General features: G+C 33.8%; 1 protein-coding gene and 1 non-coding gene across 3 annotated transcripts in view; both read right to left on the bottom strand.

Annotated features, from left to right (window-relative positions):
• Positions 1 to 13731, bottom strand: part of LOC115440864 (OTU domain-containing protein 7B) — a 33463-nt gene extending 19732 nt beyond the window's left edge. For both annotated transcript variants that reach the window (XM_030165356.2, XM_037436428.1), the window contains exon 1: positions 13530 to 13731. The gene's annotated coding sequence lies outside the window, so the exon portion shown is untranslated. The remainder of the gene's footprint in view (positions 1 to 13529) is intronic.
• Positions 4080 to 4152, bottom strand: Trnat-ugu. The gene has a single exon. It is a non-coding gene; the product is annotated as a tRNA-Thr (tRNA).
• Positions 13732 to 13999: the final 268 nt, after the last annotated feature.

Below are 13999 nucleotides of genomic sequence, written 5' to 3'. Positions count from 1 at the left end.
AAAATTATCATAAGGCCGAAGCCGAGGTCGTTCTAAAAACAACTTTAATACACAGCGTTTTATTACGTTTTTTGAATGAATCATTTAACGCTAGCGATAAACAATGATATTGAAGGTAAACAAACAGTATCAATGATTCTCGTTTTGTTATTAATTTACCGTCTTACTTATAAAAAATTCACAAAGCCATGCTATGTTAAAACACTGTCGATCTGCTGTAAGTCAAAACCCGCAATCTTGCTTCTTAATAAGGTTTAAACTTGGAACCGGTGACGTTTCTGACAGCTATTTAAGCAATTCTTACCACCTTTTAACGCTAAAACAAGTTTATAAATAAGACTGTTGACATTAAACCCAATCTATTTACTACACAATGACTGAGGTCTAACTTTCCATTTCGTAATGTTTAGACCCGATGTTTTGCTAAATTCTAAAGTCGTTGTAGGTAGTTTGATATTGTAATATTTCTTGTCATTCGGGTTAGAATAATACTAAGTTATAAAAAATGGTTTTAATTTCGAATAAAACAGACCATAAAACAATCGAAGATAAGTAAGGCAAAACTTTACCATACATTTCTTGTGTAATTTACTTTAGTTAAAACTAAAATCCACTACACCTTTCGCCAAGAGTTTTTATGCAAGGTAATTATAAGACGAGTAAATCGCCCGCCTTAGCCCATAGATAGAAATAATATTTCCTAGAATCTTGAATAATAAAGCGTGTCATGTTGCTGTCCTACACTCGGCATCCTGATACCTTGGACTATATGTAGCTCGACAATATGCAGACCTCGGCATTGACCGAAGCTGGGATCAGATGAACAGGCCAAGGACGCTACGGTGCGTTATTGAACAGCGATGCGGACTCTCCTTATCGACGAACACGATAAAAAACATATTTTTATGAATTGTAATGATATTCTACTTAAAGGAATTATCTATTTATTGACTAATAAAGACAAAAAAGAAGAAGACAGGCAAGAAAAACAATAAAAATACAAATTTAAAAATATACTAAACTAGAATATGTCCTGATTCAATTCAGACATGTTACTTGTGTGTATCCATCTATTTAAAATATATAATATAGAAAACTTATGTTATGTTACTAATTACTAACTATTATGTTATTAACTTTGATAAGATTTTGTAGGTTATAGATTACCGCATATGCATTACTGATTCGATTAAGTAGAAATTTGGCAAAAAGAAACCAAGTCTTAGGTTAATAGCTATTTCCAAACTGTGATAGCACGCGGTCAAAATTTATATTGAAAAAAAAATCTACTGGGATTTAATTTTATAATTTTGTAGAGATATAAATGTGGCAAAGCCATAGGTTTGTTAGGGTCGATTGTTACTTTTTTAATTACGTTCGGGCAACAGCTTTAACACCGTTAGCAATGGTTTAAAGAAAATCAACGTTGTTTCACCTAATAGTAATTTTAGGTAAATACAAAATAATTGTGCTTTATGCATTTAGTCAGTTTAGTGCTTAACATAGGTAACAAATAATGCTTTTTTGCACTTACTCATTATAGTGTCCAAACAACTGCGTCACATATGGACGTACAACATTGATCACATTTTAATAAAAGAATGAAACAATTATTTTTAATGACTGTTAAACATCTTACATAATAATTGTTTGACGTAAGCACGTTACTTCAACGGTCGCAAGAATCCGCCTTTAGGGCCGAGACCTGGCGGAGGCGCAGCGCAAATTTTTTTACTGTCAAACTATTATCAACATTGTCTTCAATTAAATAATATTCAAAATCCATTAACACAAGAATACATTGCATTATTGTGTTACTTGATTTTGAATATTATTTCAATGAAGACAATGTCGATAATAATTTGACAGTAGGATAAGGATAGACAAGAATACATTGCATTATTGTGTTACTTGATTTTGAATATTATTTCAATGAAGACAATGTCGATCATAGTTTGACAATAAAAATCTGCCATATATGCGCTGGTCCATAACGTCGACGCGTAAGCAATGACGTACATACACGTGGTAACATTGCCTTTTATGGGAAATGTCTGGGGACACTTATACGCCTTTAGTTACGTAATTAAAACGGAACAGAAATAAATTGATGCAACAAAATAAGGCACATACAAGATAAATATGAATGACTAATGTGCTATAAATAAAATTGCATCATATTGTTATTTAAATACGAAATGAATATTATGATTGTGTTTTTTGCTTTTTTATTGCTTTAAATCATGAGGCGAGCTAGCCGTTCGCCTGATGGTACGCGATACGACCGCCCATAAACAGTAGAATCACCATCTAACACCTTGAATTACAAAGTATTATTTGGTATTCCAATGGGCTCGCCATGAGACATGAGATGTTTAGTCTTATTGTGTCCAGTAGTTACACTAGCTACAATGTCCTTCAACACAACACTGACTAGAGACTGCTGCTTTTGGCAGAAATAGACATTGCGGTGGGTAGGTTACCCAGGCAGACTCTCACATATGAAAGACGTAACACCAATGAGATAAGAGTTAACCAATTTATAGGAAGGTATAAATAATAACTATTTACAAGTAGTCGTTTATATTTATCGCTACACGTAAACCTCACAGTAACTGATTAGAACTGAACATTAGTTTTATCACGAAGCTGGAAAATATGTAAACAAGGTGTTTTTTAAGTCGTGAGTACCTAGAGATGGTTAGTGTTTACTCAGTTGTCACTCGTCTGTTACCTAAACAATGTATTGAAGTTGCAATAATATGCGTCACATTAAGAAGTTATCTTTTGTGAGAAAAAGAATTTACATGTAATATAAATTGTATCTGGCTGATGTTTGTACACTATAAATATTGAAGAAAAATGAATGTAGGTTTTTTTATTAGAGCAACAGAAGCCCAAACATATTTTCTTTCTATCTGTCTGCATGTTTGTAAACGCTTAACGCAAACACTACTACATGGAATTGAGTGCAATTTTCATCGATGTATTGCTAAAAATCTAACTTAAAATATGGGCTGCATTTTATCTCGGTAAAATATAAAGCGGGATATTTATCCCGGAAAACCTTAACCACTCGAGCAGAGACGCGTGCAAACACTAGTAAAAATTAATAATACTTTTTATTATTTAAATGGAAGTTAACTTATTTAACTTAACTTATGGAACTTAACTTATTGAAATGGAAGTCATTTAAATAAGTTAAGTTATTGACAACAATACAATCCATATCAATTATTTTTTTAGTCAATAAGCTACAAATAATTTCCATTGTATTTGTTTAATTCATACCTTAATCTCCCAATACCAGCTATAACCTACATTATTTCATAAAATACATTTCATTAATTACTTTGGTCAAAGAGTTTTGACGTAGACATCAAACGTATTTGACGAGTACTTCGACCCTCGGGCAGAAGCGACACTTGAGGGGAAGTAGGGTGCCGACCTTGAGGTTTGATCTTCATTTTATGTAGATCAGTTGGAAATATGAGATGTTCCTACATTGAAATTCTACTACGAAGATTGCGCCGACATATTAAACATTTTTTAGTATTTGTACTTTGTACGTATTTTTAAAAATATGTACATATTTGGTTCATCTATATATATAAAACAAAGACGGGTTTGTTACAACACTTATAACTCGAGATCTGCTGAACCAATTTTCATGGTTATTGATTCGTTGGATTTGTCTCCGCCCCGAATAGCAGAATACATCTTAAAAACAATGAAAACTCGATATGTGTAATAATACTTAATCATTTCAATAAATGCTCATTTTTGTTTATTACATGTCAAACATTTGTTGTCCAATCCTGTCAAATGCTGTAAAAACTATTCATATGTCCGTTCAGAAATTTATTTTGTGTAAAATGTCTCGAAAGTTTAGGCACTGTTATATTTGTTTGTCTTAGACATTAATTTGTGTAAATTATTTATTAATTATTCAATTTTTTTGAAAAAAAAAACCATACGCATGTTAGCTGTAAATGGTAAGAGAGGGAAAGGAATAGGGTAGAGGAGAGAGGGACCATCTTGAATAGAAGTGTATAGACAAATCGAGAAAAATCCAAAATAGCTCGGACCGGGACTCGAACCCGGGACCTTATGATTACAAGTCAACTGCTCTTCCTTCTGAGCTATCCGAGTTACTTTAGATTCACATTCGTTTTGTCTATATCTATTATCGAGCTACACCGTCCATCATACGGTAGTACACCATACGCATATTAGCTGTAAATGGTAAGAGAAGGAAAGGAATAGGGTGGAGGAGAGAGGGACCATCTCGAATAGAAGTGTATAGACAAATCGAGAAAAATCTAAAATAGCTCGGAATAATACCTGAGATTTATTCTACAGGTTAACAAAAGTGTAAATGTCTTTTTATAGGTTGTCTTTGATTTTTCTTGATAAGCTATTGTCTGTCACTGTTATTATATTTGGTGATTTTATGTGGTTTTGTGCGAGTGCATCATTCAGTATTACTATTAATAACAATGCCGCGTCCTAGAAGATCTAATCTTTCTTAGCGGAGCCGTAATGCAATTAGGCAACGGAATATCGCGAGTCAATTATCTGATGAAGAACGAGAAATTGCACGAGAAGAGCGCCGCGTTAGTATGGAGCAAAGAAGGGCCTTAATTCGTGCTTCTCAAACACAAGAGCAAAGGGAGGCAGCCCGTGAAACGGCTAGGTTAGAAACGAGAAATCGTCGAGCTTATCGTTCAGATGAACAGAGGAATAATCTTCGAAGTGCAAGAAGAAATCGTTCAAGTATTGATTTGAATCGAGCAGCGTTTCTATATGATTGCACCATCGACTACAGCTTGCATCGTTTAGTTTGCATTGGTCCAATGGACGTTGTTTGCCAGCATTGTGGCGCATTGAAGTTTGCTGGTGAAACGCCTGGTTTGTGCTGTCTTAGTGGTAAAGTGAAATTGCCATTATGGAGTGTATCCCAATCTGCACAACATAGTTTTCAATCATTTTTTTCTGACATGTGTTTGAAGTACTTATTATTATTTTTTAATTTTTATTCTCATTCTGTATGTATTCATCATCGTTCTTCATTCATCATAATAAAATACTTTTATATTTCTATTATTTTGTATCATTGTATTACGTTCATCAAAGCCTAAATTAGTTCAGCTAAAAGGTAACACGACACTCATTGACTGTTAGGCGGTACGAATTTCGCCGGGTCAGCTAGTTGATTAATAAACGAAGGTATAGAATTTATGAGCAATATACATACCTACTACTGAATACATTTTCGTAGAAATAACGCATTATTATGGTACTTACCTAATTGTATTAACAATATCAATAATTTACAACCTGCAATTTATGACGTAATGTGCTAACAAATGTCATTTTTCTGGATTACTAATGTTAATTAGTATTCAAATCGTATATTGCATACATTTTAATACCTGTTTAAAAGAAAGGATAGTATAGTTTTTTTCCGGAACAACTTTTTTCACAATGTACACAGATAGTATGTATAATATGACATGTTTGATGTTTAACAGCCCATCGTTCAAGCAGAGTAACTATTACATACAATTTAAAGATAAATTTAACCCACATAGTTTAAGAGGTCAAAGGACAGTATAACATGTAAGTTACCCAACCAAAGCCCGCATCAAACAAGGGCTGGGTCAATTATCGCAAATACATTTAACGCAGTCGTGCCATTATTCAGAGCCGCTCAAGGTCCCGCACACCCTGAAAGCGTAACCTTGTCCGCACATAAAGGGGTGCGTGAGGGTCGGAGGTCGGAGGTCGTTGCCGCCCTCCGGCGTCCTGCGACAGATTACCTCCAAACATGGCACCCGCAATGGCATCAAAGAATGCCTAATAAAATTTCCCGTCAGGCCCAAGGCTTTTAGAAAGTTCCGTGGCATATTGAATTAAAAGCAATCAGACTTTTCCTTTCTTCAAGGTGTTACGTGAATATGTAAGTGATGTTTCGTTAAAGGTATTTTCAGAAGATTTATTGGCGGAAACTTACATATTGTTTATTAAATTTATCACTTTACGAAGTAAATTTGAATAATTCATTTCAGTAATATTTTCGAATAAAATGTTTATGACATAAAAAGGACTTAATTATCCGATTAATGCATTGTATAAATCATCCGACTGTCTACCCTACACCGGCATACCGATTAATATGTACTAGCGCAGTCGAAACTTAAAGTCCATAATATCTGGGAATTGTTTGTACGAAATGAAAATGAAATGAAAATTATTTATTTAACACAAAGGCTTTGCTAAACATAACGAATAAACAAAATATGAATTATACATTAATATACGAAATTAATAAATGTATTGACGACAGTCCCCACTAAGCAAGCCTGTATCATGGAGTCCCGTGAGATCACTCATGACAAACCTTAACCATTACAATAATTACAAAATAGTCACGCACTCAACATTATAGTAAAGTGACAATTATAGTACGCAAACTATGAATACATTATTGAACGTATGTGTAAAACATAATTAGTTAACATTTGTCAATTATGTATGTCACGTAGAGCCGAGGTCACGTGGATATATTGCACCAATCATTATTTAGGACACACCTTGTAAGCTACAGTCGACGGTTTCCAACGTTGATTTGTTTGATTTATTAATTTAGAACATTTAAAGACTCCACTGAATAATTCTAATAACGAGAACAGGACGCCATGACGTGGCAGGTCTCTCGTATGTGAGAGTCTGCCTGCGTATGTCACAATGTGTATTTCTGCCGCCAAGCAGCAGTGTGTAGTCACTGTTGAGTTCCGGTTTGTAGAAAATTGTAGCCAGTGTAACTACTGGACATAATAAGACTTAACATCACATGTCTCAGGATGGCGAGCGCGGTGGAATACCAAACAATACTTTGTAATTCAAGGTGTTGGATGGTGTTTCTACTGTTTATGGGCGGTCATATCGCTTACCATCAAGCGAACGGCAAGCTCGTCTCGTCATTTAAAGCAATAAAAAAAGAGGAAAAGGAATACAGCCAAATCAATAGTGCCGATAAAATTGCTAATAATATTAAGAAGCGACATATTCAAATTTTCAACAATATAACTTACATACGAAAGCCATTGATTGCGAAATCTGTAAAAATATATACATTCTCCATTCAGTGTACAATCACGTGATTAACAACTAAAAGACAATTTCTTTAAACTTTATCAGGTTTTGTTACCAACTTCTATTACGTTGTTCAATTAGCTAGAACGTGTTTTAGACAACCTAAGGTCATTTTACTAAAAATCACTACCGGTACATTGTTTTCAATATTTATTGACATCAATTCACTTCAAGCTTCCTGTTATCTTACAATACCTCTCAGACGCATATTAATATTGAGATCGAATGCGCACGGAAATATGAATATTAATATGACTGTAACACGCTTCTATCAGGTTTTGCTTTGTTTGGTGTTTTTGCGAGTTTTTATTGAAAAGGAAAACTTTTTTGCTTATGTTACGTTATGTAATTTTGCAAACCAGAAATATGAAGTAAAGGTCGATGACATATTGTATTATGAACCTTATTGTTATATTAATAATATAATAATATCAGCCCTGTATTATACATATATACTTGCCCACTGCTGAGCACGGGCCTCCTCTACTACTGAGAGGGATTAGGCCTTAGTCCACCACGCTGGCCTAGTACGGATTGGTAGACTTCACACACCTTCGAAATTCCTATAGAGAACTTCTCAGATGTGCAGGTTTCCTCACGATGTTTTCCTTCACCGTTAAAGCGAACGATAAATTCACAAAGAATACACACATGATTTTAGAAAAGTCAGAGGTGTGTGCCCTTGGGATTTGAACAATTGCCCTTGGTTTGTTATATTAACCAATCTATATTAGTAGGATGAACTAGTAAATTTCAGTTCCGAATAATCTTGCAATATGTTTTAATCATTATTTAGAGTTTGTGGTGTGAGCTATCCTCTAATTATAAAGTTTAGACTAACATTACAATTAGGTCAGTGTCTAGTGGTGTGCTCAATTAGATCTATTCAAAACGTGCTCTATCACTAAATCTTTAACTTATGATTTTCAGTGCCTCGGTGGCATAGTTGTACTGCATGGGCGATACGGTAGCGCTCTGAGGTCCTGAGTTCGAATCCTGGATCTCGCAGTGATTTTTTTTTTGCGGAGTCTGGAATTATTGCCCGATATGGCGATAGGCTCGCCTCCTATCTCATCATGGGACGGAACACACTTGGCGAAAAGTGGGTGCCATGGTTGCGCCTCTGCATACCCCTTTGGCGTAAATGCGTGATGTGTGTTAGTTTTGTTATGATTTTCAGTTCGAAAGCAACTACTTGACCTTCAGCATTATAGCATTTCAATTAATTTAATGTCCATTGTTTAATTATTTCATTTGATTACCTGTTCGCCTTACGTCAAGAAAATCATTAAGAATTCGATATAAAAAGAAGGTCATTGCCTCAACGCGTGTCGAATGAGATTGTTTTTACACGAAGTTATAATACCATTTAATTAAAATATTATTCATTAATTGGACCTTCAGGATTGGTTAGGCAGTATGAACTGGTAAAAGATATTAGACATTAAGACATTAGCCAGTGCTCAAATTGTGGTGTCATTTACGGGCATAGAGTTACGTGAAGCGAGTGGACGCAGCGTCTCGTCTAGTCACACTATGACGAGTACCTGTTAAGCATGGGCGCATGACGAGCTACTATAGCGAGACAGTTAGTTTTTTTGAATAGAAAAAAAATTATAAGTTCGCATAAGATTAATAATATTTATTAGATTTAATCGCGGTTTTTTACATGATCTCCCGACGTTTCTAAGACTACAGCCTTTCACGTTAATGCAAGATATGACCGACTCGCACATGGTAAATTCCTATAATGATTGTATAATTATATCCAGAGGTGGCGCTGCACACGGGCGCAGTATGTTAGGGGGCGCCAGACACGACACCTTCAAAGAGACATGCGTCGCTCGCGACACTTGCGCTCTCAAACAACCTGCGCCCATGCTAAGGCCGGCGAGCGGCTCCTTTACTTTACATAATAACTTTTGATTTAATATTAAGTATCAAATTTATTAAATATTACATTGTTTCCTAGGGGGCGCGAAGGAATTTATTGCACCCGGTCGGCAAATGAGCTAAAGTCGCCTCTGATTATATCACATAATATTTACATTCATTGGTAGAGAAGAATGGTTACATACGGTTTAGTGCGAGATACAAGTAGCCGAAGTATATTCCCTGACCATATCAACTCGCATGCCAGCTCGCAATTTGTAACTAAGCCATAACATTGGCGCTATTACTGTAAGAGAAAGTCGACAGTGGGTGTCATGCGACGAATCCACTTTTACTATGATCAAAACTATTGAGTCGATAACGACATTCGAATTAATTTGATTAGTTCTGAACATTTGGACACGATTAATTTAATATTATTTCTATGGTGTAATAAAATTGACGAATTTCGAAAAGTTTTCAGTGTAGTGAGGATATCTATACATAATTAATACCCACACAATGTTATAGAAAAAGGAAATTAAAGCTCTATACATATTTACCTATTTAATTATGTATTTGATTTAAGGCAGACCATAATAAATAAATGAATTAAGTTGAGATTTACATTCAATTTTGCATTTCCTATATCAGTAGCATATTTTATTTATTTATTAATTTTGTGTGTTCCACGGTAATCATTGTGGGTCCTGACAGTCAGTTTCGTATGTATAACGTAAACAAAATTCCAATAATAAATTTTAGAAGAACGCCGCTAAAACGTGCATGTTATCACTAATGTTATCATAAACTCGAGTCTGAATCGTGAGTTGATAAGGAAATATATTTTTTACGGTTTTCAGTTTAATAACACAAACTTATAACATCGGTTACATTGTATTCCGTTTCATAGCCGTGACCTCAGATCAGGTGTTGTGTTACAAGTGGACATAATGGTTTGATATTACATGTGACAATATCCAGTAATGTTCTGACCCGAAGCGTATTTGCGGGAACTTTTCAATAAATAGAAAAGATTTTAAATATTAAAAAACGATCAAGATACGTTAAGATTAATGATACTGACAGCCAGCCACAAAACTTGTTAAACATTCAAAACTTCAAATCAACTATATGTATAATTTAATATGCTTTGTCTAAATTGAATTTAGCCCTTTAGTATTTTAATTAAGTGAAAAAAAAATGCTAATAAAACAAAATTATATACTTACGTGAATTGAAGTTTTGATTTTGTTCACCATATGTGGTATCATTTAATTATTATTTAATTTCGATGACAGTGTTCGTGTGACGTAGTTTTATTGACGTCACGCGTTTGATTTTCAGGGCTGGGTTTGCTACTTAGTTTCAGTCGGGAGTCCGGAATATGTGCTCTATAAGGTGATGGACTCTCCCCCTATCACATCATGGGGCGGAGTACAAACGGCGGGAAGTGGGTGTACTAGTTGTGTTTTTGCGTACCCCTTCTGGGATACAATGCATAAGTGTGTGTACTATATCGAATTAAATAAAGGAAATCCTAAATCCGTTTTATTTCATAAACCGTAATGAAACAATGAAAATTTTGGCATGCACTTCGTGTGGTATAAGGTCACGAGCGATGCTGCGTGTTAAAGCTGTATAGACGTAAACAAGACGAGAATAAGTCAACCTAGTTACGAAGATATGAAACGATTTTTACTGATCTTTGTTTACGTGTGTAATATCTACATTTCACACAATAGTAGTTTGTTATTTGTCTTTATTTTAATGCTTCCCTTTTTACATTTGCATTGCGTTACTAAATGAAACCACATACTTAATGTTTTCTTTGAAAATAACACTTTACAATAAGTTTGCTAGTAGTAACTCGAATTGCAATTGTAAAATAAAAAAGTGTAAGTTTCGAACAAAATAAATATTAATAAAAAGTATCACTAATTTTGCACGCCTAATTCAGTTACTACTATAAAAGATTTTGTCACAGTGGCAACATCATATTTTACTCAGAAATATACGCATGCACATGTAAAACTGGGATTTTTATTGAAAATATTCACTATTCATGAATGATTTTTGGCACAATATTAGTAGAACTAAAGACGAGCATTTAGTTTCATTTATTAACGCAATGCCCTAATGATCCTGTATTATGTCTAAAAATAAGACCTATGCATCAAAAAATAAAAAAACACCGGTACAGCGTTAAATTATAAAAATTATCGGAAAATATTAAATCGTTGAAAAAATAATTAAAATTATTCCCAGCACCTATTTATGACTAACCACTACAACGCGTCACGCGATATCGATGGCCGATTACAAACGATATCTTTAAAGCATTGTCGTAAATTCAATGTTTTACCGCGTTAACAGTTTAAAGCCCTTTCATGCTAAATTTATTGAAACCTGATAATGTTGGTATTTTATGTTTTCAACAATTTAAAATAGTACTTATCATATTGTAATCTTATAGTTTCGCAATATCTATTGTCTTGGAAGAATAATCGTCACAATGCATCATGATGTTGCAATACTGAGTTACATAGATTTTGCTCCACACATTAAAGGTTTTCCTACATTAAAATTAATAATGTACTTTACATAGCAATAAATTGTACAGTTTGTAAGTTTACTTCTAACAAACATCCAACATGTTTACAATCATTTACCTATATTATTAGCAGGAAGTAAGATTAGTGATACAAAATATGATAGTAATAAAAAAAATACAAATTTATTTTTCATTCAATTGGAATACAGGCATTGTACAAGCATGATGCAATTATGTTATTTTCTTGTTGGTTGGTTGATTCCAAGTGTTTTGTATGCTAAAATCATGTATTTACCTGCCTTGGCTTGCTATATCCACATTCAGTGTAACTACACTGGGCCTGCAGCAAATTAATTTCAAATGGGAGTTCTCCTAAGATCAAAGAATCTGTACCTATATAGTTATTTCAGACAACCCTTTTTTTAATCCTAATACACAAAAGTTAGTAAATGTTACAAAATTTTGGGTTCCCCTAAAGCGGGACCTCAAGCGTTTTGCCTGTCATGCCACTGTGCACATATTATTTCTTCCTATGGCATAGTAAATTTTGTAAATGCATTTTGTTTCATTACTTTTTCATGTAACACATAGAAAAATGAGTACAAATCGTAGTATACTAGCATCTATCATAATATACTAATATATTATAAACACACCTTTGTCTGCCTGATACAATTTTTACTAGATAAAAGTCCTGCATCATATTTTCCTAAAATAAAAAGTAGCCTGTATCATTCCTCGCTAACTATCTCAATATAACATTTTACCAGAATCCTCTTGATATTTTTTGACATTCAGACAGACAGACATGGTGGTAAACTTTACTTTATAATATGTAAGGATTGTTATAGGTTGTAGTAAAGGTATGGTTGTATACAAAACATTAAAACTGTATTAGTGATTGTGGGTGTGTAGTGTAGGTGTTAAGTGACCACTCAATTCAAAGTGTTAATCTAATGGTGTTTACTATCTTTGTTTTGCAACTACTGATTTATTGTTTGATGCATGAATATGTAACCCACAACCAAAACCCATGTGCTTTGAAGCGTTTACTTGATATTTTAAATGATTCCGCAAATTTTGAATGAAAATATAAATATTTTCCTTTGTGTCTTCTACACAAAGTACTAAACTATTGAGAACAGTAAAGGATTTGATATCACCTAGATTGGTTTATAATTCTTAGATCTTGCTTTCATAAGCAGACTTCATGCTATTCCTATACCAAACTTCATCAAGATTAGTTCAGCAATTTATCAGTAAAAATGGAATTGTTAAATAGCCTTTTTATATGACTATGGATTTAATTCTCTAGTCAATTTGAATTTATAAATAGTATTTGCATAGATACAGCTTTTGTATCATACTTGAGCTGGTATTTGTAATGATGTGTGGACAGCATACTAATGGAAAACCTTGATGCACATGATCTCTTGTATTGATTGCTTCAAATATTAACATGATGATGGGGGTACATTGAGATAATGTTTTTGTATATTAGTAGACTCACAGAATAAAATATTTCTTTTTTTATCGAATTCTATTGTTTTCACGAGAATCCGTATACATTAACAAGATATGTTTTTTTTTTATTATTAAATGTCTTGGTCATCGCATTATTACCACAGATTTTTATAATTAACATTAAGTGCCAGTCATATTGCGTTTTGTTCTCGCAAATGAAATATTGCCATATAAAAAGATCTGAGGGCGTAAAGCCAAATTAGACGATGACACTCCGCTACACTGGCTCAAGGTTACCGAGAAATAGCGCAGCGAGCCAACCAGTTCCAGAACCAATTCGAGCATAATAAACATAAAACATTACGACACGGCCCAGTCCTCGCTCCACCGAAATATTAAACAATGAATTGCATTTGCATAGAAATGACTACATGACAGGTGTTTTGGATCGCTCACGTATAAGTAATAAAAAAAATCTCACCTCAAAGGGCTCTATAAATCCTCACGAAAGAAATTTTATCCATAAAACACTATCACTGTTAATAAATTCACAGTTTAGCTGCTCAAAACATGAAGCACTATTGTTATTTACAATTTTTTAATATTTACAAATAAACCACTTTCTACTGCGCGGAGCACTTACGATAAGTCAAAGACAACACAAACGTAAACGCCAAACGGTAGAATGTTGCAGGTTGACAGTTAGCTAGTAGGGTTGTTCATTGCCAAAAAGTATAATCGATTTAACATCGATTATCACAATTTTAACTATTATTATATAAAAGGTAATTTCAGTGATAGCTACATGTAGTTTAAAATTGTTATGATGCTACAGGAATCTAAGTGTCAATCAATTGCTTATTTATTTTGGAAACTTCGGCGTTGGATATAATTTCATACGAGTACTTTTTGTTAAATCTTTACCCATAACATGGAAATCTGAAAAATAAT

Source organism: Manduca sexta, chromosome 8 (genome assembly GCF_014839805.1).
Source record: "Manduca sexta isolate Smith_Timp_Sample1 chromosome 8, JHU_Msex_v1.0, whole genome shotgun sequence".
NCBI classification, from domain to species: domain Eukaryota; kingdom Metazoa; phylum Arthropoda; class Insecta; order Lepidoptera; family Sphingidae; genus Manduca; species Manduca sexta.
The sequence above is the reverse complement of the archived record's forward strand: the minus strand, read 5'-3'. Positions and strand labels throughout refer to the sequence as shown.